Genomic DNA, 25,370 nt, shown 5'->3' on the forward strand with positions numbered 1-25,370 from the left:
TACAGAAAATGTGAGCAAATTTGACACGTTTTGGGGGGAAAAACAATTTGGCCCTCAAAGGATTAATGGAATTATTATTGATGCATGTGTGTGGCTACTACACTTTTTTGGAATAAAATATGTAATGGACAAATTGATAAGGAGTATAAACACACAAATACAAATTAAAATAAAAATGGCCACCAGTCTGCCATTTTGGGGCAAAAGCAATATGGTCTGCATCAGTAACACACTATGAGTGATGTTTATACCCACAAAATGATAACATGACAGGTTGACATCTGAATCAAATAGAATCTTAATGTCTTATCCCTGTACCTATGTACGAGAACCAACATGAGACAAACATCTGAACATAGATTCACACATGCAGACATACAAACAAGATCTTTAGACTACATCCAAATTTTAAAATGAAGTGGATTTCTGTAGTTCATTTTAGAATTTCTATAGAATTTGAATATATAGAATAAAACCAGGTCAATGTGGGGTCATGTATAGATAACAACCAATCAGGTACATCATAACAAAAATGCATTTACTACTTACCTATCTCTTGAGCTTCAATTTCTGTTTTTTCCAGCAGTGTGAACAGTTGCTTTAATTAATATTTTCTTAATTAGTCTGTAAGACAAAATAACGAAAAATGTATAAACAGTTAATATTAACTTTTCATTATATTATTTTTATACTAAAAATCATTCAATGGTTTAATACACATGAATGCAGGTAAAACGCATTGATCCCAGCATGCACTGCACACTTGTATCACATGAAAGTCAAGGCATTTACTATCCCCATAGAAACTATGATAACACAAATTGATATTACATTGTATCTCGCCAGTTTGGCCACGGAATATTAAAATCTTGGGGGTCTATTCTGCCCCAGTGATTTGCATGCAATACATGACAAATCTCTGCTATTGTGTTAGCAATGCATGATGGGAATCAAACACACCATTACGGAAAGGGGTGAAAACTCCCTACTGGTCTCTCTCCACCCATATTAAACATAATGTCTATCTAAATTGAAATAAAATTAAAACTGACTTAAAAGTTGTCGAAGTTATTGTTCCCACATAAAAAAGTTAACAATATGGACAACAATGAGGACAACGACATCGTCTAATATGCTAAACCTAAATCACCATGGATATGCGGAATAATTTACAAATAATATCCTTTGGCTTAAATACACTCTTACAAATAAGATACCAAATACAGCATATCAAATTCTAATAGCTTTTTAATAAATTTATGATTTAGTCACAAAAAAATTATATTCATAGATGGATCTGATTTCACAGATTTTTTGAATCAGCCAGGTTTTGTTTCTGACAAAATAGTGTAACAAATATTTGAAAATTGTTGTATTGCTCATAGGCTTAAATCTAATATTTTGTATGATATTCTACTTTTAATATTCTATTTGAAAAATCAGCTTTCAAGCGGGACTTTTTTTGTAGAATGTAACACAATTTGACAATGGTAGTAAAAGCATTGCGTATCCATGGGCACAAATTTGATGAAGAAGTAATTTAAAGTGACACAATTGTCGCATGTTTAAAATTTATTATGAACAAACAATCTATTTGACACACAGGAACCATATCAAACATGACTCATCGACTGAGACGCTTCAAACTACCATGACATGTTTGATGAATCGTCATTTATCAAAATTAAAACGAGAATTGTGAACTGAACCGACAACTCCTAACATAAATTAAGGTGATCTTTCTGATCTCAGAACTTCACAACCCCAAGCAATAAGTTGATCAGCCAAGAAGGTTGACAGTCAGACTTTTGCAGGTTGGTGAGCAGCTTGATCCGGTCCCTCCCCCTCTCTCCTACCCCAGAATTCATTTTGTACCACCAGTTCCCTCTTTTCATCACAAATACACAAAATAGTCCTGTTTATACCGGTAGTCTGTATTTTTCTTCTGAAAACTGAGACAAAAATAGCCATATTTTTTTAGTAAAAACTAAAAATTTAATCAAATTGTGTCTGTTGGCTTCAAAATTAAGGTTAACTTTTTCTGGTGGAGAAAAAGTTAAAATTTCTTAAAAGATCACAATTGACAATAATTTTCACCATCAGCATTTTTATCCAGTATTTTACCACAACTCAATAAATACTGCAGTCTAATTATGCAAAAGTTGGTGACAAAAGTTATATATCGCTAAACCAGGAACACATAAAACTGTATGCAAACTGTGCTTAGATCATCAAATTAATGTTTACATCATCAAAACTTGTGCTCACATCATCAAAACCTGTGCTCACATCATCAAAACTTGTGCTCACATCATCAAAACTTGTGCTCACATCATCAAAACTTGTGCTCACATCATCAAAACTTGTGCTCACATCAAAACTTGTTCTCACATCATCAAAACTTGTGCTCACATCATCAAAACTTGTGCTCACATCATCAAAACTTGTGTTCACATTATCAAAACTTGTGCTCACATCATCAAAACTTGTGCTCACATCATCAAAACTTGTGCTTACATCATCAAAACTTGTGTTCACATTATCAAAACTTGTGCTCACATCATCAAAACTTGTGCTCACATCATCAAAACTTGTGCTCACATCATCAAAACTTGTGCTTACATCATCAAAACTCGTGCTCACATCATCAAAACTTGTGCTCACATCATCAAAACTTGTGCTCACATCATCAAAACTTGTGCTCACATCATCAAAACTTGTGCTCACATCATCAAAACTTGTGCTCACATCATCAAAACTTGTGCTCACATCATCAAAACTTGTGCTCACATCATCAAAACTCGTGCTCACATCATCAAAACTCGTGCTCACATCATCAAAACTTGTGCTCACATCATCAAAACTTGTGCTCACATCATCAAAACTTGTGTTCACATTATCAAAACTTGTGCTCACATCATCAAAACTTGTGCTCACATCATCAAAACTTGTGCTCACATCATCAAAACTTGTGCTCACATCATCAAAACTTGTGCTCACATCATCAAAACTCGTGCTCACATCATCAAAACTCGTGCTCACATCATCAAAACTTGTGCTCACATCATCAAAACTTGTGCTCACATCATCAAAACTTGTGTTCACATTATCAAAACTTGTGCTCACATCATCAAAACTTGTGCTCACATCATCAAAACTTGTGCTCACATCATCAAAACTTGTGCTCACATCATCAAAACTTGTGCTCACATCATCAAAACTCGTGCTCACATCATCAAAACTCGTGCTCACATCATCAAAACTTGTGCTCACATCATCAAAACTTGTGCTCACATCATCAAAACTTGTGTTCACATTATCAAAACTTGTGCTCACATCATCAAAACTTGTGCTCACATCATCAAAACTTGTGCTCACATCATCAAAACTTGTGCTCACATCATCAAAACTTGTGCTCACATCATCAAAACTCGTGCTCACATCATCAAAACTCGTGCTCACATCATCAAAACTTGTGCTCACATCATCAAAACTTGTGCTCACATCATCAAAACTTGTGCTCACATCATCAAAACTCGTGCTCACATCATCAAAACTCGTGCTCACATCATCAAAACTCGTGCTCACATCATCAAAACTCGTGCTCACATCATCAAAACTTGTGTTCACATTATCAAAACTTGTGCTCACATCATCAAAACTTGTGCTCACATCATCAAAACTTGTGCTCACATCATCAAAACTTGTGCTCACATCATCAAAACTTGTGCTTACATCATCAAAACTCGTGCTCACATCATCAAAACTTGTGCTCACATCATCAAAACTTGTGCTCACATCGTCAAAACTTGTGCTCACATCATCAAAACTTGTGCTCACATCATCAAAACTTGTGCTCACATCATCAAAACTTGTGCTTACATCATCAAAACTCGTGCTCACATCATCAAAACTTGTGCTTACATCATCAAAACTTGTGCTCACATCATCAAAACTTGTGCTCACATCATCAAAACTTGTGCTCACATCATCAAAACTTGTGCTCACATCATCAAAACTTGTGCTCACATTATCAAAACTTGTGCTTACATCATCAAAACTTGTGCTCACATCATCAAAACTTGTGCTCACATCATCAAAACTTGTGCTCACATCATCAAAACTTGTGCTCACATCATCAAAACTTGTGCTCACATCATCAAAACTTGTGCTCACATCATCAAAACTTGTGCTCACATTATCAAAACTTGTGCTCACATCATCAAAACTTGTGCTCACATCATCAAAACTTGTGCTCACATCATCAAAACTTGTGCTCACATCATCAAAACTTGTGCTCACATCATCAAAACTCGTGCTCACATCATCAAAACTCGTGCTCACATCATCAAAACTTGTGCTCACATCATCAAAACTTGTGCTCACATCATCAAAACTTGTGTTCACATTATCAAAACTTGTGCTCACATCATCAAAACTTGTGCTCACATCATCAAAACTTGTGCTCACATCATCAAAACTTGTGCTCACATCATCAAAACTTGTGCTCACATCATCAAAACTCGTGCTCACATCATCAAAACTCGTGCTCACATCATCAAAACTTGTGCTCACATCATCAAAACTTGTGCTCACATCATCAAAACTTGTGCTCACATCATCAAAACTCGTGCTCACATCATCAAAACTCGTGCTCACATCATCAAAACTCGTGCTCACATCATCAAAACTCGTGCTCACATCATCAAAACTTGTGTTCACATTATCAAAACTTGTGCTCACATCATCAAAACTTGTGCTCACATCATCAAAACTTGTGCTCACATCATCAAAACTTGTGCTCACATCATCAAAACTTGTGCTTACATCATCAAAACTCGTGCTCACATCATCAAAACTTGTGCTCACATCATCAAAACTTGTGCTCACATCGTCAAAACTTGTGCTCACATCATCAAAACTTGTGCTCACATCATCAAAACTTGTGCTCACATCATCAAAACTTGTGCTTACATCATCAAAACTCGTGCTCACATCATCAAAACTTGTGCTTACATCATCAAAACTTGTGCTCACATCATCAAAACTTGTGCTCACATCATCAAAACTTGTGCTCACATCATCAAAACTTGTGCTCACATCATCAAAACTTGTGCTCACATTATCAAAACTTGTGCTTACATCATCAAAACTTGTGCTCACATCATCAAAACTTGTGCTCACATCATCAAAACTTGTGCTCACATCATCAAAACTTGTGCTCACATCATCAAAACTTGTGCTCACATCATCAAAACTTGTGCTCACATCATCAAAACTTGTGCTCACATCATCAAAACTTGTGCTCACATCATCAAAACTTGTGCTCACATCATCAAAACTTGTGCTCACATCATCAAAACTTGTGCTTACATCATCAAAACTTGTGTTCACATTATCAAAACTTGTGCTCACATCATCAAAACTTGTGCTCACATCATCAAAACTTGTGCTCACATCATCAAAACTTGTGCTTACATCATCAAAACTCGTGCTCACATCATCAAAACTTGTGCTCACATCATCAAAACTTGTGCTCACATCATCAAAACTTGTGCTCACATCATCAAAACTTGTGCTCACATCATCAAAACTTGTGCTCACATCATCAAAACTTGTGCTCACATCATCAAAACTTGTGCTCACATCATCAAAACTCGTGCTCACATCATCAAAACTCGTGCTCACATCATCAAAACTTGTGCTCACATCATCAAAACTTGTGCTCACATCATCAAAACTTGTGTTCACATTATCAAAACTTGTGCTCACATCATCAAAACTTGTGCTCACATCATCAAAACTTGTGCTCACATCATCAAAACTTGTGCTCACATCATCAAAACTTGTGCTCACATCATCAAAACTCGTGCTCACATCATCAAAACTCGTGCTCACATCATCAAAACTTGTGCTCACATCATCAAAACTTGTGCTCACATCATCAAAACTTGTGTTCACATTATCAAAACTTGTGCTTACATCATCAAAACTTGTGCTCACATCATCAAAACTTGTGTTCACATTATCAAAACTTGTGCTCACATCATCAAAACTTGTGCTCACATCATCAAAACTTGTGCTTACATCATCAAAACTTGTGTTCACATTATCAAAACTTGTGCTCACATCATCAAAACTTGTGCTCACATCAAAACTTGTTCTCACATCATCAAAACTTGTTCTCACATCATCAAAACTTGTGCTCACATCATCAAAACTTGTGCTTACATCATCAAAACTCGTGCTCACATCATCAAAACTCGTGCTCACATCATCAAAACTCGTGCTCACATCATCAAAACTCGTGCTCACATCATCAAATAATCTCATTTTTCCCATCAACAGGCCAAGAGTCCAATCACAGATATGGCAGCCAAGCTCAAGCTCTCAAGAGGCTTACATGAGCAATAATTTCACAGAAAATCTAATTCTTGTTGTCATAAAATGCATTATAAAATGCAATGAAAACAGAAATACTACATTTGTTATTCTCTATTTGATAGGATGCTATTTTCCTAATATTATAAGGCCATGTACTCTTAGTTGATATAAAGCCTAGGTAAGCAACAGAATGGATTAAACACACAATCTCTCTGATGTGTGGCATCATTCACTGTGTTAAACCCTCTAAAACAAAATTTTACAGTTTTTGTTTTTCAAGCAGATTATTTTGAAACAATACTATACAACAAAATGGAAACAGAACAATGCTATGTATATCATCGTTGTATCAATAATACAAAGTGTATATACAATGTATTCCATCTACTTTTATAGCATGATGTCAGCTGACAATAACCATTCTTTTTCATGTAATTTTTTTTGTGATTTTTCTTTGTTTTCAGTGTTCATTTCAAACCAAATTGTAATCCTGGCAAAGTAATCATCAAAAGTAATATGAATACGAACAAGGAGATTTGAAAAGAATACGTGTTCTGCGAGTTTTAAAAGTTTAATTTTTTACTGGTAGGATTAAAATAACAAAAATACAGACGCAAATCATCAAAGCGAATAAGTCATGCTTGGAGCAGAGCATTGTACTAGAACCATTAAATAAGCTATGATAGTGATAAAACACACGCACACAGAAAAAAAAATCATGATTTTTTTTGGAACAGAATTTTACAGACAGTATTTTCCCCGCCAGAGTTGAGAGCAATTCCGATTTAATGTAGAAACAACAACAAAATACAATTTCCTTGGAATAAAAATCTTGGTATTAGGACAGACGTACTGTAATGACGAAAAGCAAGTACCTGTCACTCAAGCATGAACATGTTTCGACAACCGTGAATGCTGGTAAATGTAATTTAAAGTACCTACGCTTTTGCGAGGACATTAATATTCACAGCCATACTTGCATCAGACAAGTTCACCTTGCATGGCAGTGGAGTTTTTTTGTCTTCTTTATTATGTATTTGGGGCAGACGTGGTGTATTCATTATTCTGACAAAGGTATTAAGCAAATAATCTGCTTGATCGACTGAAAACTAATATTGGCCACATCACCCACGTTTGTTATTAATACGAGTGACAGCCTAAGTGACAACTATTCACACATGTGTTTAAAAACACCAGAATATAACAATTATAGTTTTTTTTATACATTTTAATTTTAGGGATATAACTAATACACCTTCCATCGCATCTCCACTGCATTAATAACCTCATAACAGCCTCATGTTTATATAAGTATTTTCATATTCATATTCATTTGATATGTCATGTTTTCATTATTTAAAAAAATATATTGTTCGTTCATTTAACTTTTTTTTGCCAAAATGAATATATTTTTTTTTTCATTTCAGTCCATGATACTCTTTCCAACATACTGTAAACATCTTTGAATAGAAAATAGCCAAATATTTCAGTGGGGTCACAATAAAAATAAATCATAAATCAAAGAAAGCTTAGAAAGAACTCCCATGTGCTGAGAGTATTGGAGACACATTAAATATAATTCGAAATTACTTAGCTGAAAACTAATTATGCAAATCAGAAAATTAATATGACCAGATTTGAGTGTAAAACTAATGAGGTCTGCGCAATGTAACAGAAAATCTATGTCTCCAAGTTTAATTGAAATGTGATTAGAACCAAAAAATTATGAATTATTATGCTTATTAGGGAATTAATATGAACAGATTTTTAACCCAAACTAATTAGGTTTGTACATTGTCCTAGAGAATCTTTGTACTAAGTTTCATTGAAATGGAATAATTAGTACCGTGAAAACTCCAAAATTTCGACCCCTCTAAAAATTTGGACGCCTATTTATTTGCCGGGTTTCGGTGTTTTATTTACCTCAAAATTTTCGACTCCACTAAAAATTGCCGACTCATTCTTATTCGAAAATTTCGACCAGTTTTAGTTTTCCCCCAAACGAAAAAAAAAACGATGTGAGCGTTCAAACGGGACCTTCCTCGAAGGCATGAATCCGGGTTTCTGATTGACTGAGAGATTTTTATTTTATTGGTAACGAAAATATATTCTAAATAAACGAAGTTTCAAATAAAAACGAACACAAAAATCTCGGCATGCTGCGTTTCTAAATTGTTGATTATTACTGTACTCAGTAGTGATTATAATAATGTACACAAAATAAATTTGTTGAATGGTTATGAAATACAAATAAAAGTCAACTTAGTTTCATCGTAAGCGAATGATTCTGGTCTCGTATAAACGTTTGATGCTGTAGGATATCCGCCATGTTCTCTTAGGTCAAATAGGTCAAATCGCTAATTAACCAATCAAAAAGCTGGATGATGCCAACGTGTTCAAATTACCGTAGCTTATTTAAAGAATAATTTAACATTGTTCACAGTGATAACAGCTCATTCTCGAAAGGAAGCTTACCCGCTCACGCTAGTCACGATAAAAATCATACACGTGTACTCTTGAATAGACAAACGTCAATGACTACGGTAAAACTTAGACTCTATTTTAGCCGGCAGGATTAATTGAAATGTCCGAAAAATGACGCCAAAATACACCTTAAAAGTCCCATTTTATTTTCTTAAATCCCATTTTATTTTTTAATCCAAGGGCGAATTTACGGCAGAATTTGGTCCCTCAAATAAGGGACACGTGAGCTTTGATTCTAACCGGATACATTGCACTGGGTCGGGGAGATAGTTTGCTAAACTTCCATGCATCTTTTGTCCAATGGGTACCTGTACTTCGAACATTCGCAAGTTTTTCTAGGTAGTGCGAGACAGCTTTGTCTTTTGACCTATTAGTTTTGTGCTGACCTCTTCTCCGCGTCTTGATGTTTTGTTTTGCTTGTCATAATACTCACTGATTGATGACTTTGTTTAGATTTTGAGTTACAACTCGGCCACGACCTTTGCTTTTACCATGAAACATGAGGAAGTTTACGTCAATTGACGGACATTGCATTTTTTAAAAACTAATGAAGCACACTGTCTATCATCCCCATTTTTTCATTTGCTGATTTCTATTCTGAAAAATTCGACCGCTCGAAAATGCACCTTAATTTTGACTCTAAAAACACGTCACATATCTAACACCAATTATTTAAAACCAGTCGAAATTTTGGAGTTTTTACGGTACTTTAGATATCAGTGTGAAAGCTTAAAATTGGTTAATTATGCAAATTAGGTAATTAATATGTACAGATTTTAACCCACAATTATTCAGGTCTGTCTATTGTCCTACAGCATCCATGTACATTCATTGATATGTGATGTATAGTACCTGAGATATCAGTGTGAAAGTTGGTTAATTATGCAAATTAGTGATTAATATGCACAAATATTTACCGGAAACTAATTGGGTCTGCATAATTCTAGATTCATTGAAATGTGATGATTAGTACTTTAGATATCAGTAGAAAAGCTGAAAATTAATTATGCAAATTAGGTAATTAATATGCACAATTATTTACCCTAAAACTAATCAGGTCTCTGCATAGTCCTAAAGTATCTATGTACCAAGTTTCATTGAAATGCGATGATTAGTACTTGAGATACCCGTGGAAAAGCTGAAAATTAACTAATTGTGCAAATTAGGTGATTAATATGCACAAATATTTATCGAAAACAATCAATCTCTGCATAGTCCTTGAGTATGTAAGTACCAAGTTTCATTGAAATGTAATGCTAACTACTTATATCAAATGCTGAAAATTAATTAATTATGCAAATTAGGTAATTAATATGTACTGATATTACCATAAAAACTATCAGGTCTGTGCAGTGTCGTATGACATCTATGTAAGTTTCATTGAAATGTGATGATTAGTACTTGAGATATCAGTGGAAAAACCGAAAATTGACTAATCATTATGCAAATTAGGTAATTAGTATCCACGGATTATTACCAAAAACTAATCAAAACCTAGCATTAGTTCAGAGCATCTATGTACCAAGTTTCATCAAAATCCAATGAGTGGTTGTTTAGATATCAGTGGAACAGTCATGGAACCACTAAAAAATAGCTAATTATCATGCAAATTAGGTAATTAATATGCACGGATTTTTACCAAAAATTAATCAAATCTGCGCATATGTTCAGAGCATCTATGTACCAAGTTTCATCAAAATCCAATGAGTGGTTCTTTAGATATCAGTGGAACAGTCATAGAACAGCTAAAAATTAGCTAATTATCATGCAAATTAGGTAATTAACGAGCATGGATTTTTACCAAAATCTAATCAAATCTGCGCATTGGCCCAGAGCATCTATGCACCAAGTTTCATCAAAAACCGATGTATGGTTCTTGAGATAGCAGTGGAACAGTCGGACACACATACACACACACACACACACATACACACATACACACATACACACACACATACAGACACACTAACTGCAAAGACTCCCATTTTGTGCTTCGCACATGGGAGTCAAAAAGGATCATACTTAATTGTAACATGATTTTTCTGCATTTTTTCAACTAAAATGGCCAGTCAGCCATCAGGAATCTGGTACTGAAACAACTGAATGTGTACATTCTATAAAAGTTTGAATGTGATTTATACTTGCACTGAGATAATTCCACAAACTGAAAATCGGCTGAGATAGCTCCGCTGTTAGCAATGCACATTTCAATTAAAGAACAGAAATATCATTAGAAAATGAACAATATGTATAGTATCAAAGCAATGGGACTTGCTGTTTTCAACAAGAATTCAAAAATATAATTTTTAACCATAAATGATTGTGGTTTTTAACAAGAAGAAAATATCAATTTTTACCAAAAATGACAAAAATATTCATCAAAATTAGAGAATTGAAGATATCTTCATGGAATGAACAAATTTGAGAGTGGTCCACATGTAGTACCTATATATGTAATACCAAAGCAATTGGGCTTGTCGTTTTTAACAAGAAGTCGAAAATATCACTTTTTACCAAAAATGACAAAAATATTCACCAAAATTAGAGAATTGAAGATATCATCATGAAATGAACAAATCTGAGAGAGGTCTACCCAAGGTACATATACACCAAGTATCAAAGCATTCAGGCTTGTAGTTTACAAGAAGAAGTCGAAAAAGTAAAACATTGACACGAACGCCGGACACCGCCGGACGACGACGCCGGACAATCACTCATATGATAAGCTCCGCTCGACAAAGTCGACAGCGGAGCTAAAAATTATATATTTTTCGTGTCCTTCATAAAAATTGTAAGGATGGTTTTGTCGATGGGTTGAACTAAAAAATTCTCATCATGAAAAGCAGAAAAAAAAAATAAGTATAGACAATCATCCTCTGGGAATCATTCCATTTTGTTAGCATACTTTGAAAACCAAATCAAAATCTTAGTGGCATTTTACTTTCTGATCCTCACCTCAAATGAGGTTGAAAGCGAAGTCACATTGGTTGATGCGGCTTTGAATCTGCAGATGTAATCGCCTAGCAACCGACTGGCTCCTAGCGACCTTTGTACCTGTAATATTTGTGCTTGAAGCTCTCTCAGGAGTACCAAGTTTCTTTTGATGAAGTGTGTTTTCAGTATTTCTAAGTGTGTGAACAGTCACTCGGCACAATCGATTAACATGTTGACAAATTGTATGATAAATTCAAGATGTCAAAATCGGCACAGATGTCCGCATGTAATAGCTTGCAACTCAAATTACCCCTACAAACACTGTAACTGAAAATTGGCACCCGTGCTTTTCTTGTCAAGAAGGAAAAAAAGTCATTATCATTCAAATATTCCCTGTTACTTATTTTCCCGAATAATATGCATGTTTCCCACAAGGCAAATTTGTTAAGTTTGAAACAAGATATACTACATGTAATGGGTATAGGAATACATACAAGAAAACGGTCATCAGCCGTTTCAGTGGCCATCAAACGGCCATATTGAAACCAGTCACAAAATCCAACATATTCTATTGATGAAACATATTATTCCTAATTGCTTCCAAAAAATTTTTGAAAAATTGTGAAATCGCATTTGTGTATGCCTAAGACATAAATACTGACAAACCAAAAATAAAAATAAAATGGCCACCACTCGGTCATTTTTAATTTTCTCAGTGAGGAGAAGTTTTTCAGCAAAATTGGACAATCTGAGAAACATCCTTTTTAATTTTGTGCAATTTATATACCCAAATACCATACACCTGATTCAAAGCGTTTTTTTTTTTTTCTGACACATTTATTCACAGCGTTATAAATATGTGTGGCGAGACAATTATATAGTACAGGTACAATGTATATACATGGACGAATAAATTATTTTGTGACTGAGTGTGGTAATATACATACAGCTATATTTTAATATTTTTAAAATGCAATCGGTGTCAATGTCATGTTCATTACAAACATATACATCTTCTGACCATTTAATCTTATTTCCAAGAATATAAACCGTGAAATACTAGTAACTAATAATCCCTCGTCCAATGAATTAAGTACATAGCTGCAGCGACAAAACATTACTTTTAGTATCATGAATGAAAAAACTGTTTTTGAAAAACCTTTTGAGAAAATAGGAACTAAAAAATCCCACTGATATTGTAATGGACAAGCTTTCTATTTCACTGTCCAGGTCTTCTTATATTCAACTGAAAAGAATTCAAAGCTTTTAAAAGAAAGCCGTGGACTACAATACAGTAATTCTGCAAAGTACACCAGAACATGGCTTTTCCATTTGATGGCAGTACCCTGCATAAATTGCACTAGACCAAGAACATGGATCTTCTATTTTGTTTTGTGTACCCCACTGGTAGATCTCACAACAGTGATTTGCGCAATACTCGTCTGTGGCTTCAGCTCAGCATAGCTCTTCCATTTGTTGCCATTACCCCAATTAAATAACAACAGCTGTTTAGGTGTTACGGTAACCTCCTCCTGGGATAATATTTCAAACAATTTATGAAATCTGCAATACCCATATTTTTTGCAAGACTGTTCCAATACTATCACTGTGAATAATCACAATTCATAGCACGTAGAAGACAAAAAAGTAAAACAACCATAACTGGAAATGATGCATGGTCATTCCAAACTTCAGCACAAAAATACAAATTCCAGAAATTTAAAAATCAGAACCACTAAAAATATGATTAGAGAAAAAAAAATCATAAACCCTTTTTATTTGGCTTTTCAACTGCATAGTAAAGTACACCCTCTATGACCAAAAAGAGTGTAATACTGGAAAAATTTTTGCCATGCTTAATATAGACTTGCAAAAAAAAATTGCTAAAATTAGACGCATGATGGGAGTTTCCATAGACAAGTTTCAAGTCCCCCCATTTCCTTAGAAACTTCACACTGTGTGTGTAAAACAGTTTAAATTTTGTCTGCGTATGGAGGTTGATTTCACCGGGAAGTCTTTAGGTCTCATTGGCTACTCAACCAATTCACCTATTTTTTCCCCCAACTCAGAGAAGAATCTTAAATTTTTAGCAGCTATGATTTGATTAGTCATCTAACTCAATGAACAAAAAATTGTAAGGTTTTTCTGATTGTCGTGACTCAACCATGTCATTGTTTTGGGGAATAGATGCCTAGACATCTCCCTCACCATTAATTTTCAAGATCAAAACTAGCGATGAATTATATTTTCTTGATGTATGGGGACTTCCATGGAAGTAAAAAGCCTGGAGTTAATAATCCTAGCTTCTCCCCATTGAGATTTGTTATATCGCTTACTTGACATTTGCCTGGTAATGTTTCAGCTTTGCTAGAAATGATCTCCCAGTCTGTATTAACATTCATGAAATTTTACCAGAAGTAGCTGCTATAAGATTTCCCTGCATCCAAAATCAAATTTGGAATTCAACCTTGAACAAGATCACCATCGCGTATCATAACGACAGTTGATTAGATCAGAGTCAGGTAATATGGCCGAATACGGCTAATGTTACTAAAGAACGGCATACTCGTTTGAAAGTAGTAATACTGACCTGCGTGGGTGATTCGGCAGATCAATTGAAAAAAGTTTGTCTCCAGGATATATCACAGAACATATTTTTTATACAAAACCTTAAAATAACGTGTTTTCCTTTGGCTTCTGTGCCATTGAATACACATACTGGCAAAATACATTATTTTTTCAACTTTCTGTAATTTTCTCTCTATATCAAAGTTAATTTTGGACCAAAAGAGACCAAATTTGACATTGATTACAGATTCTAATCAAAAATTTGCAAAATTTTGTTTAAAATTTCAATGAATCTCAGAGAAATAAAGGATTACACAGGAGTAACAAGAGGAGTCAGCAAAGTTGACGTTGTGAACTATAGTCATCCATTCATCCATCTACATCATTTCCATATCACATCAGTTAGATCATTACATTATGCATAAATCTGAGATAATGTAAAATTATGAAGGGCATTAAAAATGTGCTTTTTGATTGAATTGCTCAATAAACAACGAATAGCAACCCTTTCAATGCTACATGTGTATAGTTTTTCTTGCCAAAATTTTGGTGCCAGTTTGGTTTATTTTTTCTGTAATATTTGGCAAAGTTTGGACCAATTTACCGACTGATCTTTGGTAACCTTATAAAACAAATTAGCATGAGCCTCTCTTTCATAATCCAATGCAAATTAGCATGAGCCTCACTTTCATAATTCAATGCAAATTAGCATGAGCCTCTCTTTCATAATTCAATGCAAATTAGCATGGGCTCACTTAAAAACTGTAAAACAAAAATGTTGAGACAACAGAATCATTAAGATAAACTTAAAGCGGGGCGTTGTCACCTGCGCATGCGTCAGATGGCCATAGCGTGTCATTGTTTACAAACAAGCATCTACCCATGAGCCTTTGCATTATTAGCGCGTGTTGTTATCGTCGCTTGGGACTCAATTTCTGTGCGTGCGCAGGTGACGACCCTACCTCTTTAAATTAAAGTCAATGTCATGATGATGAAATGTCTTCTCATAACAAACATTTTTTTTCGGATCAACAATTGTCAAGTTCATTGGCAAATCTTTTGAGCTCTTTCTAATAAGCGGATAAAAACGCAAATCGCATAACCGACAACTCGGAAAGTGTAAATTTCACTTAAGTGATTGGTTTGATAATATATAGTGACGGAAGCGTCTAAGTCTGGATTAGGCATCATCACTCAAAACTGAGAAGAAAAAAAATCCACAACAGTGATGTGAGAGCCATGCGAGATAAACTATTCTAAGTGCATATTGGATTTCGCAAATGCAATTGAACTTAGTAAATTCGCAAACTGGCAAAATGTCATTGAATTTGAATTGATTTTAATGAACTTGACATATAGTTATAATTGAGTAGTCCTTAAAAATTGTGCTTCGAATATGAAGTAAGCTTTGAGTTATAAACGTTGTTACCACAAGAAACCTTATACTTTTCCCTAAAATTGAATTCAAAGAGGTTTTTCTCACTAGATTACTACAACAATTTAGTTTGTTTTGTTGCTATGGAAACCAAACACAGGATTGCAAATATTGTAACTGAGGCGACAACATTTTAAAACAATTAACTAACTATTGAGGAGAACTGATTATTTAAATTCACGTACACGTACTGTAAAACCCTTTATTTTCACTTACATTTAATCTCACTATTTTGATGTTTTCAGCATACTGTAAAATACTTTATTTTCGCTTGGAATTTATTTTCGCTATTTTCGCTGAAAGGATGATTCCGTGAAAATAAAATCCAGCGAATATACTTTTTTTCCTATATTTCACATTAAACTCGTCAAAAATCAGTGAAAATAAATTCTATACAAAATGCCCAAAAAGCCTTTTCAGCGAAAATTAATTCCAGCGAAAATAAAGTATTCCACAGTATTCACTGGGTTTTAATTTCACGAATTTGACAAGAACATGAGTTTTATTCTTATTTTACATGTTCACATAAATTTAATTTAGCGGATTTAACTTATCAGTAAAAATAGAAAAATAGTGAATAATTAATAATTAATATATTTACAGTATTTGGACATGAATAAAATGGTAAGAAGCACCTAGCGCAAGTGTAATAATTTTCATACATGTGATAACAATTTTCTACCCACAATGCAATGACAGTCTTCAATGTCAGCATGACGCAGACATTCGCTAATTCTGAATAAAGTTTCGTAGTGTTGCCGCAGAATATAATGATTATATTTGAATTGCAAAACATGTTACAAACTACACAAATTAATGCAACAAATTTTCGAGATACAGATTATGCAAATCTGTAGTTGCGAGCGCGTGTCTTTACATATAAGCTAAAGAGACCGACATCACCAATGATGCACTGGAATGAAACATGAATAGACACTAATTATGCAACTCAATGTTGGGAAGTAAATAGTTATGTAGTTTCCAAGGTAACACTTTATTAAAAACACAAATCTGTGTTTTTTCGACTCCAAACTCGTCAAACTATTTGTTTTTCTTGTCAACAAATATTCTTGAATAATGACCTAAAGGTAAAGCAATAATCAGCCACTCTCTCTCTCATGTCACCAACGGTTTAAGAGATGTTATTTCAATTCATGGTGATCTGCAAAATATATACACAATCATGTAATGCAGCAAGCAAACCTGTAGTCAATGGAAAATGAAGTCCATTTTGTCCAAAATTAATAAGAAATTTAAATTGAATGCGAAAAATGCTAATCAACAATTTGGCAAGAAATAAATATGTCACAGACATGTAAGCACAGTAGGGAATTTTTACACACTGGAAAATTTTTATTGTGATAAAAATAGCAAAGAATTAAATTGATTGGTTGAATCAATACGTCTTGGTAAGTAAAACTGAGTGGAAAAAATGTGATCATGCTTTCCGTCTTGTTCGCTGACGGTGTTAATCCAAAAAGCTTATAATCACAGCCCTGGTGAATGCAACCAACCGTAGAAATCCACCGCCGCCTGATACCGAAGAATATGCCACATTGTTCTAACAGGACAGGTGCTATAACAAAGTTTTCCGTTTTTTTTTTTTTCGTTGTTTTTTTTTTATTTCAGGCATGATTGAAAATCACTACCACTGCATCGTTTGTAGCACGGGGTCATGGTTGAATTCGAGTACGTGAGTACGCATGATCATACATGTTCTCATTTAAACAGGTGACCATTATGCAAAAAAAAAATGGCGATACACCATTTTTATTAACAAATTTGCATTATCTAAAACCACAAGTGAAAAAACACAGATTAGAGAAGTGATAACCTGTTTCCATGCCTTGCCTCTCAGGTCAAATTTCACCATTTAAAAGCTCAATTTTGTAAGACTAATGCAAAAAGCAGTCACCAAATTGTGACACAGCCATTAAGTAATTGCACAGCACTGACAAATAGGGTCTCTATATATCCTAATGACCCAGTTTAGATGAGTGGGCCCACCCTATCGAGTATTTTCACAACATAAGCCTCACTAAAACACAATACCTTGTGTACAATAACTAGTCGTGGGATGGCGAGGTGTGACAATAGACGCACTGGACCATGTAATAGGGTACATGGCAGCCCGACTTATCAAAACATTACGATGTAGAGGGAGTGGCATAATTGAACTACGCACAGTTGAAATTCACCTCACTTTTGTTGTTGTTGATAAACTGAGCTGGAAACTTTCAACCACGACTTGAAAGCAGAGATCTGCCATAACAAGTTAATGCTTTTTAATAATAGGGTAAAAAATAACATGTTGTCATTCAAGTTACGGATGGAAATTTACTATTAAGTGTTAACGCTACTCACCCTCCCTACTTGCACACACATACCCCTTAAATAGTGGAATGGTCCACTGTTTCCATTTCATTCGTTTATGACCCAATCTATGAATGCAAAAGACCACTTTTGTTACTTTCCAAAAACAAATCTGCATAATTGTTACTTTTTCATAATATTAATCAAGAAAGATAATAATTATGTTCATTTTAACCAAAATGATGACAGAAAAGAAAATGACCACAGGATAACGATAGTCAACATAATGCATTATGGGAAGTGAGAAGTACAGTCAGAATGTCAGTAGATATAATTATATTGCTTGTGTAGCACATATCAAGAAGACAATATCCATATGAGATGATGAGTTAATATATGTTTATTACTGAAAATGTTACAAAATCTTTACTAAATATGTAATGTGCAAATATCATAGAAAACCAAACATGAAATGAGCATGTTAAAGCACTGTGGGAAAGGTCTGAAACAAATATTGCTAGATGGATCTTAGACACCCATGCATTACTGCAAATTCTTACTAATCAACAAATTCTGGTTAAGAACGTCAGAACATAATATAAACCCTGCCAACCCTGTTGTAAATTAATCCCTTTAATTAGAAAAAATATGTAAATTAACATATCAAACCAGCTGTTACTAAATAAAAATTTACGCATTGATCTTAGGTAAATTTACTGTATTGATTAGCATATTGATGTAAATTAGCATTACCATAGTGACCTTGCTGCTAATTAACATACTGACCTGAGGTAATAATTACCATATTGACCCTGCTGCTAATTAGCATACTGACCTGAGGTAATAATTACCATAGTGACCTTGCTGCTAATTAGCATACTGACCTGAGGTAATAATTACCATAGTGACCTTGCTGCTAATTAGCATACTGACCTGAGGTAATAATTTTCATAGTGACCTTGCTGCTAATTAGCATACTGACCTGAGGTAATAATTACCGTATTGACCCTGCTGCTAATTAGCATACTGACCTGAGGTAATAATTACCATAGTGACCTTGCTGCTAATTAGCATACTGACCTGAGGTAATAATTACCATAGTGACCTTGCTGCTAATTAGCATACTGACCTGAGGTAATAATTTCCATAGTGACCTTGCTGCTAATTAGCATACTGACCAGAGGTAATAATTACCATATTGACCTTGCTGCTAATTAGCATACTGACCTGAGGTAATAATTACCATACTGACCTTGCTGCTAATTAGCATAATAATGTAAATCACCATAGTGACCCTGCTGCTATTTAGCATATTAATGTAAATTAGCATATTGACCTCTGGCTGATTATTATATCGACCTGATGCTATTTAAAATATCAAAAATACAGTATTTTATAGTATACTTGAAAATACAAATTTATTTTATTAAATATGAAACTTAAATAGGCATGAATGAATACAAGTCTGTTGGCAATACATGTATATGATGGTTAAACCAAATAATTTGCATATGAACAATACTGTGGAACAGCTGTGACGCACAAATCACTAAAGTTGATTCTAATACATGTAGAACCTAAACAAATTAATATATGCTTTTTTTTAAATAAAAAAAAAACTTGCCCTATTCATTTTAAATATCGGCTTTGCGTTTACACAAACAATCTGAACAAACATCGGGAGCAAATATGACAAGTCGAGTGCTGAATTGGTGTACACACACAAATACTAATAGTAATCTCAAATAGAAGTCATCACAAGACCATATGGTAGGTAGTGTATGCAATGTTCATGAAAGGAATCAGACAACATATGGTTAAGTTCACCATGATTGAGATAATAGGAACGTTTTCAGAAGGCAATGATGCTTAGAATGGTTTAATTACTTTTCAAGCAACAAGCACCAACAGTTGATGAAGTGACAAAATCAAAATTTCTACCACTGACCAAATTTGTTGGTTTTTTTATCTGCATAAACATGTCATAAAATTTATTCTAGCAAAAATAGTGAGAATATAAAAATGTGAAAAAACACAACGACAAGGCGCTACAACAATACGTCAATCACGCTGTAACAGAAACTTTGTCATAACGTAGCTGAGCAATGTGATCTTGCAGTTTAATAACGGCCGTCTTTAGGCTAAAACAGTTAATCTCTTGTGATTACAGCTTAATCACGACAAGACCTTGTAATTAATCAATACTTGGCAATTTTCTGGACAGCACCAGAGGTTAAATCGACGTACTCATTTTTATGAAGACCTCTGATGATAGTGAAGTAGAAAAAAAACGTTCGCTGCGAGAAGATCAAATGAAATCTGATCGCAGATAATGTTGAAGCATTAAAATTACTCATTATACATCTGACACCGAAAACAATAGAATTAACTCATCACAAAAACTATGTACAGATGTGTTAAATAGTGTTATGAATGTGTTATTTGAAAGCCTTTCTTGTACGAAATTTGTGCATCACCAATACGTCACATTCGAACACCTTCGTTTGTTTACTTTAGATGCAGGAGCACTATCAGCGCGTGATGGAAATCAAATCCTGTCACCGAAAGCAAAAGTTCACACAGTGTGAAACAATCTTCGTTGCTAGTTCGGGCTGTAATCTCTCGTAAAATTGTAACTATGAGCAGGGTAAAGATTATGAGAATATCGCAAAAAAACGCATTCAGGCAGCTAAAGTCCCTCACAACGACCTCCGTGCATTCTCGTAATAACCTCATAATATTCAATGTGAAATAAATGTTTTTTCTCTACTAGTAGTTTCATCTTTACGAGTCCTGGCTTGAAAGGGAACTGTTCACGAGGGTTCAATTACAAAAATATACCAGCATTAACTTGATTCATTATGAACATGTCTCAATATTTTTCTGTCGACTAATAAATTACCTACCCTAAACACTAGATTGTCATGAATTTAATTTAGGAGACAATTAGAAATATTTCTAACACACAGTGTGTATTAAAACAGGGCAACAAAGTGTGTTATTGGACAGTAGGGAAAAAATACTGATTATGATAATAAAAATATTTTTTAATTGTAATGCTACTGTCATTCCCATTTTTCATTAACTTCAAACAAGTTCTCTTAACAGCATAAAAACAAATTCTAGTACTTTTAAATGAATGGAGATGAAAAAAAAAAAATTATGTTCTCTGGAAATTGGAGTGAATGAAGTCATGGAGCGATCAAACTGATAAAATAATTACGATATCTCTAGTACCAAGTTTCATCGCAATATGCTGAGTGGTTGTTGAGGTATCAGTAAAATTGCTGTACATAGACTAATCATTATGCAAATTAGGAAATTGATATGCACAGATTTTCACCAAAACCTTATCAGGTCTGTGCATTAGAGTATCTACTATAAAATACTTTATTTTAGCTGGAATTAATTTTCATTGAAAACACTTTTTGGGTGTTTTGTATGGAATTTATTTTCAGATTGTTGATGAGTTGAATGTGAAATGTAGGAAAAAAGGTACATTCGCTGAATTTTATTTTCACTGATTTATCCCTATAGCGAAAATAAATTTAGTAATTTGCAGTATGTAAGTTTCATTGAAATATATTGCTTCTCACAATATAAGTGGAACATATTATGTAAATATTAACATTATTGTAAAAGTTCATCCACCATATGACATTTTTGTTTCAAAATGCAAATTTTGAATTTAAGTCTAATCATCTGATTTGCTATTTTTATACATAATCCCATGATATCTTCCCTGAGGTTGATGTCAGCAAACCCCAAAATATTGTATCAATCTGAGCCACAGGCAAGGATTGACGCTAATCCAACGGTAATCACAAGTGTCTGCTGACGTGAACCTAGCAGAAAATATCCTGGGATTATATATTCATCATATGCATATTTCCACAGTATGACATAGTGAAATGAAAGAGTGTTGACTTTGGAACTTATTGCTGAAATAACACTGAATACAAATACATTGCATGCTAACGATGTTCTACTTCATGCGAACGTCTTGTGTCTGTTACGCTATGTTTGTGATATGTACTCCAATTTCTAAAACAAAAACTGAATAATAATTGCGAAAGTTCACAAGCGAGCTAGCCAAAAAAAGCCATTGTTACCACAATCTGTAATGTAATCTGTAATCTGTAATCTGTTATCGTAACATATACAGTGTATAACCACAGAAGCTCCGGACAACCTGCGACAACGCGTACAATGAAAGTAGTTCGGCATTATGTGATGTAGCACTGTGGTTATATGGGTTTTTGATGCCCGAGTTAAGTCACACTGTGTTGATATGATTCGTCAGTTATGCATGTGATAAAACGTAGTATTCCTATCCTATTACAATCACACATCCGGGCATTTTCACCGCCTGGCAACCCGCGGTAGTGAAAACAAAGGCCCAAAACTCACATAAAACGGTACTTTGGGATGATTGTTGAGACTCCTCTGAACAGTGTAACAAGATTAGCCCTACGTGTGTAACATATATAAATTTGATTGTTCGGGATTACTTCAAAGTTGAGTTTGTATTGTTTTCTCGAATTTTCACCGGCTCGACCGGCGTTCCACAGCAGCGCGCACAGAGCCCATAGAAATGCATGGTACAGTGGTGCGCGTCTTAGCAACGTGGAACGTCTTGTGACGTAGCTCCGCCCCCGAGGATAGGTACTATTATTCGGTGAATAACACCTTCCAATTTACAACTAACAAGGTTGTCATTTTTATTCCCATTTGAGACAGGGTGCCTGAAGTCAATTTTGTCTTTCCATTTTAGTTTGTACTAATTATTTAAGTTTACATTGCAATTATTTAGAATGATGGATGCATCTGAGATAGACTCCCATGATATACTAGTAGGCATGTAGGCAGTATGTAGTGGGTAATCCCAGAGCCCTGAGGGGTTTCAAGATCATATCTAGTAACTACCTAGGGGGTCCATTTGAGACAACCATCTAACTTCAAAGGTAATTTTGGCCATTTTCACAAAGTGAAAAACCACATATATCAAGACATTTGTTGAATCACAAATTTCAGGAAAAGAGTGAATTTGTAGGCAGAAGATAAAAATGTTTTGATTCATTAAAAACTATTTGTTTTTCATCGTCGATGCCAATAGCAACAGGAATGCATAGTCATAAATAACATACTAAGCCTACCTTGAATAATAATGATAACAATCACAGAGCCCCTGGGCTATTTATTCTCTTGAATATATAAAATAAATCTGGTTATATTATGATCTTATCTAACATTAATATTTTAATTTGGCTTCGAAGTAGTGAGAGAAATAAATAAATAGCAGAGGTTTGGGAATTATACCCCAAATACATTTTAAGTATTGGAAATGGTAAAAACAATATGGACACCAGTCAGCCATTTTGAGTCCAATCAAAAAGCAAACTACCATGCATCAAAACATGTGATGTTCATACCAATTTTGAATAACATTGGCGAAGGCATACTTGAAAAATGGTTGACATATTCAAAGATTTTGGCCACTAGTTGGTTTAGGTCATAAAAAACAACAAATTAACATGCTCATGTATACCCTCATATCTTGTCTTTGTAACAATTTCAAAAACAACAACAAGATACATTTGAGATATGGTTGAAGACGCATGAAAATAATATAACACGGCTACTAGTCGGCCATTTTTAATGAAATCCAAGGCATGCCTATGAAATGTTCAAATGTTTTGGGAAATAAAATGGCCACCAGTCAGTCAGAGATCATCAAAATGAAAAAAAAAAAAAATGAACATACATATGTATACCATTATGTAGTTCACAACATGTTTAAGAATTTATGTTCAACAGCCAAATGGAGAAAGGACAAAACCCAAAACATAAGTCGCCATTTTGATGATTTTGTGGCTAGAAACATGAATCTAGTTATATTTTTTGTGTTTTTTTCTTGTTACTCATGAATTTTATTTCTCACAAACCTCTTTGAACACTGTAATTTTTTTTCCACCACAACAATTCACACATTTTTATTTATTTACTTTTGTTATTACCGGTGTTTTTTAGTTAATTTTGAACATAAATTCCTATCTTCCCAGGTTGTAAACTTTCCCAAACAACAGTAATCACATTCATACATACATATTTTTCATTCAGTTACAAGATTCAAAAGTGTAATCAGTAGTAACCATGGTAATATCAAATGAAATTTATAGACATCAATGTACCAGAAATAATTTCCTAACATAAACTGGCATTACCAAAAACAATTGGCGTTGTACATGTACTACAAGTAAGACAAGTCACAATTATTTAAAAATATTTATTAGAAATATGGCTGTACATATTATGAGAATACAACAGTAGGGTAATCATAACAACCAACGCCTAACTGAGGTCGATGCCATCCTGCTCTGCTTGAAGCACCAGCCGAAAATCTTTCATGAGACGTCAGCGCAGATATTTACGTTCAATGAAATTATTTTATTTTCATTGCACATTATAGCTGCCAGATATAGACCAATTGTAATATTTGAAAGTCAATATTCAGGAATGCATTTAATGTTACTGTAATTGTTTAATCCCAAATAAATAAAAACAAGCAGCCTCTCGGCTGAGATAGCTCCGCTGTTAGCAATGCACATTTCGATTAAAGAACAGAAGATATCATTAGAAAATGAACAATATGCATAGTATCAATGCAATGGGACTTGCTGTTTTCAACAAGAATTCAAAAATATCATTTTTGACCATAAATGATTGTGGTTTTTAACAAGAAGAAAATATCACTTTTTACCAAAAATGACAAAAATATTCACCAAAATTAGAAAATTAAAGATATCATTATGAAATGAACAAATTCGAGAGTGGTCCACATGTAGTACCTATATATGTAATATCAAAGCAATTGGACTTGCGGTTTCTAACAAGAAGTTGAAAATATCACTTTTTACCAAAAATGACAAAAATATTCACCAAAATTAGAGAATTAAAGATATCATTACAAAATGAACAAATCTGAGAGAGGTCCACATGTAGTACCTATATATGTAATATCAAAGCAATTGGACTTGTCGTTTTTAACAAGAAGTCGAAAATATCACTTTTTACCAAAAATGACAAAAATATTCACCAAAATTAGAAAATTAAAGATATCATTATGAAATGAACAAATTCGAGAGTGGTCCACATGTAGTACCTATATATGTAATATCAAAGCAATTGGACTTGCGGTTTCTAACAAGAAGTTGAAAATATCACTTTTTACCAAAAATGACAAAAATATTCA

General features: G+C 34.0%; 1 long non-coding RNA gene across 1 annotated transcript in view; it reads right to left on the minus strand.

The window, feature by feature from the left end:
• Positions 1–567: 567 nt before the first annotated feature.
• LOC144344442 (uncharacterized) overlaps positions 568–25,370 on the minus strand; it is a 65,332-nt gene continuing 40,529 nt past the window's right edge. Inside the window, exon 3 of the long non-coding RNA XR_014928287.1 lies at positions 568–624. This is a non-coding gene — a long non-coding RNA (uncharacterized LOC144344442). The remainder of the gene's footprint in view (positions 625–25,370) is intronic.

This window comes from Saccoglossus kowalevskii, chromosome 22, assembly GCF_978046115.1.
Source record: "Saccoglossus kowalevskii chromosome 22, keSacKowa6.1, whole genome shotgun sequence".
In the NCBI taxonomy this organism is placed as follows: domain Eukaryota; kingdom Metazoa; phylum Hemichordata; class Enteropneusta; family Harrimaniidae; genus Saccoglossus; species Saccoglossus kowalevskii.